The 5,000-nt window shown below is 43.5% G+C and overlaps 1 protein-coding gene across 1 annotated transcript in view; it reads right to left on the minus strand.

The window, feature by feature from the left end:
* The window catches only part of LOC115119321 (muscleblind-like protein 1), a 117,963-nt gene that overhangs the window by 100,221 nt on the left and 12,742 nt on the right, over positions 1–5,000 (minus strand). The gene's annotated exons all lie outside the window — the stretch shown is intronic.

A 5,000-nucleotide genomic window follows, 5' to 3' on the forward strand; every position in this document is an offset into this window, starting at 1 on the left:
CTGAGCTTCTTCCTTCTTCTCTCTCTCTCTCTCTCTCTCTCTCTCTCTCTCTTTCTCTCTCTCTCTCTCTCTCTCTCTCTCTCTCTCTCTCTCTCTCTAGTCTCTCTGGCTTTCTCTCTGCTCTCTCTCTAGCTTCCTGAGTTTGTCAATGATCTGTAAGCAAGTGGAAACCATGGAAACTGATCTGTAAGAAGTGGAAAACATGAAACTGATCTGTATAAGTGAAACCATGGAACTGATCTGTAAGGCGGAAACCATGGAAACTGGGATCTGTGGGCAGCTGGAAACCATGAAACCGATCTTGCAAGTAAGTGTTCATGGAACCGATCTGTAAGGCGGAAAACATGGATTCTGGATCTGCAAGGCGGAACTATGAAATTGATCTTAAGTAAGGGAAACCAGAAACCGATCTGTAAGTATGGAAACCATGGAAATCGATCTGTAAGTGGCGGGAACCATGGAAACTGGATCTAAAGTAAGTGGAAACCATGGAAATGATCTTGGGCAAGGGAAAACATGGAAACTGATCTGTGGGCAAGGGAAACCATGGAAACTGATCTGTAAGCAAGTGAAACCATGAACGATCCAGCAAGGGAAACGCAAACCGATTCAGGCAAGTGGAAACCATGGAAATCGATCTGTAAGTAAGTGGAAAACATGGAAACCGATCTTAGGCAGTGAAACCATGAAACCGATCTGTAAGTAAGTGGAAAACATGGATTCTTGATCTGTATATGGAAACCATGGAAACTGGATCTGTGGCGGAAACCATGGAAACCGATCTGTAAGTAAGGAAACCACGGAACCGATCTGTGGCAGGTGGAAACCATGGATTCGATCTGTGCGCGGAAAACATGAAACTGGGATCTGTAAGGCGGAAACCGATCTGTATGCGAACCGACGGAAACCGATCTGTAAGTAAGTGGAACCATGGAAACTGATCTGTGGGTGCAAGTGGAAACCAGTGGAAACTGATCTGTAAGTGCGGAAACCATGGAAACTGATCCGTAAGTAAGTGGAAACCATGTGGAAACTGATCTGTAAGTAAGTCGGCTCATGGAAGCTATCTGTAAGTATTGAAACTATAAACTGATCTGAAATAAGGTAAAACCATGGATTCTATCTGTGGATGAAGTGGAAACCATGGAAACGATCTGTAAGTAAGTGAGGCTCATGAAACGAAAACCATGGATTCTGGTCAATGCTCACTAGTCTTATTGTGTCAGGCAGTGAGCTTCTTCAGAGATTAAGAGGAAGGGCGTGTACATTTTCAGATATTCGAACAGGGCAGGTAATGTTCTCTCTCTCCCATGTTCAATTATTGGTTCTCTTGAAAAGCACTAAAAACCCATTGATTATATTATTTTCCCTTAATACATTGTTCCAGTAGAAATATGTTTTGTTTCAGTGGTCAAAAAAGTGTTTTATACATATTTCCTTCTGAGGTTGGGATAACTGAAAATTGAAAATGCCCTTTTAGTGTAGGCTGTTTGAAAAGGCCAACTGAAACGTTTAGCCTGTTTGTGATGGAGTTTTGGCCTGCCTGGTGTGACATCATCAAAGTGTATATTACTAATATGTAAACAAGACAGCGAGCTCCAAACCTCTGCCAAGGACAACTCAAGTTTTCAGTTTTTCCCTCAGCCACTGAGACCACTCAATGACATTTACATTGAAAACAATCACAGCAAGGAACTTAAATGTTACCCGAAATGATTTCATACTGAGCTAGAGAGAAAACAGATAGGCATCTTTCTTCTGTCTTCTTCTTCTTCTTTCTTTCTTCTTTTTCTTCTCTCTTCTTCTTTCTTTCTTCTTCCCTTCTTCTTCTTTCCTCTTCTTTCTGTCTTCTTCTGTTCTCTCTCTCTTCTTCTTTCTCTTCTCTCTCTCTTTCGGCCCTCTCTGCCCTCTCTCTCTCTGGATTGTAACCGGTGTTATGTTCATATGACACAAAAATAGTTCACAAAAAAAGAAGAACAATACGTATGTAGGTCATAGGTTATCCTCACAAGGGGAAGGTGCTGGAGAATTGAAAACGTGGGATCATGTTCCCCCCCTACTTTATCTGTTTTATGTTTTTAGCTCAGTATGAAATCATTTCCGGGTAACATTTAAGTTCCTTGCTGTGATTGTTTTCAATGTAAATGTCTGGTGAGTGGTCTCGAGTGGCTGAGGGAAAAACTGAAAACTTGAGTTGTCCTTGGCAGAGAGGTTTGGAACTCGCTGTCTTGTTTGTCTAGTAAGTAATATACCGCCTGGTGATGTCACCAGACAGGCCAAAACTCCATCCCACAGAAACAGGCTAAACGTTTCAGTTGGCCTTTTCAAACAGCTCTTACACTAAAAGGGCATTTTCATAATTTTCAGTTATCCCAACCTCATAGACGGAAATATGTATAAAACACTTTTTTTTGACCGCACTGAAACAAAACATATTTCACTGAACAATTGTATTGCTATAAAATAATATAATTCACTGGGTTTTTTAGTGCTTTTTCAAGAGAACCAATAATTGAACATGGAGAGAGAACATTGAGGCCCTGCCCTGTTCGAATATCTTGAAAATGTACACGTCCTTCCTCTTAACTTGAAGAAGTCACTGGTCTGACACAATAAGACTAGTGTGAGCATTGACCTGGAATCCATGGTTTTTCAGTTTCCATGGTTTCCACTTACTTACAGATCAGTTTCCATGGTTTCCACTTACTTACAGATCAGTTTCCATGGTTTCCACTTACTTACAGATCAGTTTCCATGGTTTTCCACTTACTTACAGATCAGTTTCCATGGTTTCCACTTACTTACAGATCAGTGACAAACTCAAGGAAAAGAGAAAGGAAGGATGCATTTTAAAGGTATTGGAACAGGGCCTGTGATTAGCCTGGGGGTTCAGACAGGGAAGCAGTGTGGGGTGGTGACTGGCCTATCAGAGGGTCAGTGTGGGGTGGTGACTGGCCTATCAGAGGGTCAGTGTGGGGTGGTGACTGGCCTATCAGAGGGTCAGTGTGGTTTCCACTTACTTACAGGTGGTGACTGACCTATCAGATGGGGTCAGTGTGGGGTGCATTTTAAAGGTATTGAACACTGACCTATCAGAGGGTCAGTGTGGGGTGGTGACTGGCCTATCAGAGGGTCAGTGTGTGGTGGTGACTGGCCTATCAGAGGGTCAGTGTGTGATGGTGACTGGCCTATCAGAGGGTCAGTGTGTGGTGGTGACTGGCCTATCAGTGGGTCAGTGTGTGATGGTGACTGGCCTATCAGAGGGTCAGTGTGTGATGGTGACTGGCCTATCAGAGGGTCAGTGTGTGATGGTGACTGGCCTATCAGAGGGTCAGTGTGTGATGGTGACTGGCCTATCAGAGGGTCAGTGTGGGGTGGTGACTGGCCTATCAGAGGGTCAGTGTGTGATGGTGACTGACCTATCAGAGGGTCAGTGTGTGATGGTGACTGGCCTATCAGAGGGTCAGTGTGTGATGGTGACTGGCCTATCAGAGGGTCAGTGTGTGATGGTGACTGGCCTATCACACACACACACACACACACACACACACACACACACACACACACACACACACACACACACACAGGTAGTGAAACACATTCACCACATAATGGTCATGCAGGATCAATATTGCATGAAGACAAAGTGCTACTAAACAGCATGTTTTTTGTTAATTACAACTTCTGTAACGATCTCCCTCTGTCTATATCTTCCCACTCCATTAGCCTCTCTTATTCAGAGAGAGAGAGAGAGAGAGAGAGAGAGAGAGAGGGAGAGAGAGAGAGAGAGAGGGAGAGAGACACACAGAGAGAGACACAGAGAGAGAGAGAGAGAGAGAGAGAGACACAGAGAGAGAGAGACACGGAGAGAGAGAGAGAGAGAGAGTCTCTCAGAGTGTTCACAGTCAGCCCACTGACACCCCTATCAGAACACAGCAAAAATCACAGTCTACTTGAACAGAGCAATACTCAATCATGAGGCATCAAAGCCAAAGGAACAGAGTAACATTAAGAAATGCTATAGATGGAAGGAATGCAGTGTGGAAACCTACCAAAAAACAATTAGGCAACAACAAATTAAATCCCTTTTAGACAATTTCCTGGGTAAATCGTTACACTGTAATAGTGAAGGTGTCAACTTGGCAGTAGAAAATGTTAACAGTATATTTGACCTCTCAGACAAATTTGACCCCAATAACTACCGGATATGCGTCAACAGCAACCTTGAGAAAATCCTCTGCATTATCATTAACAGCAGACTCTTACATTTCCTCAACAAAAACAAAGTACTGAGCAAATGTCAAACTGGCTTTTTACCAAATGACCGTACAACAGACCATGTATTCACCCTGCACACCCTAATTGACAACCAAACAGACCAAAACAAAGGCAAAGTCTTCTCATGCTTTGTTGATTGAAAAAAGCCTTTGACTCCATTTGGCCTGAGGGTCTGCTATACAAATTGATTGAAAGTGTTGTTGGGGGCCGTGGGGTGAGACAGGGATGCAGCTTAAGCCCCACCCTCTTCAACATATATATCAACGAATTGGCGAGGGCACTAGAAAAGTCTGCAGCACCCGGCCTCACCCTACTAGAATCCGAAGTGAAATGTCTACTGTTTGCTGATGATCTGGTGCTTCTGTCACCAACCAAGGAGGCCCTACAGCAGCACCTAGATCTTCTGCACAGATTCTGTCAGACCTGGGCCCTGACAGTAAATCTCAGTAAGACCAAAATAATGGTGTTCCAAGAATGGTCCAGTCGCCAGGACCACAAATACAAATTCCATCTAGACACCATTGCCCTATAGCACACAAAAAACTATACATACCTTGGCCTAAACATCAGCGCCACAGGTAACTTCCACAAAGCTGTGAACGATCTGAGAGACAAGGCAAGAAGGGCATTCTATGCCATCAAAAGGAACATACAATTCAACCTATCAATTAGGATCTGTCAAAAAATGCTTGAATCAGTCATAGAGCCCATTGCCCTTTATG

The sequence above is a fragment of the Oncorhynchus nerka genome, linkage group LG14, assembly GCF_034236695.1.
Source record: "Oncorhynchus nerka isolate Pitt River linkage group LG14, Oner_Uvic_2.0, whole genome shotgun sequence".
Classification (NCBI taxonomy): domain Eukaryota; kingdom Metazoa; phylum Chordata; class Actinopteri; order Salmoniformes; family Salmonidae; genus Oncorhynchus; species Oncorhynchus nerka.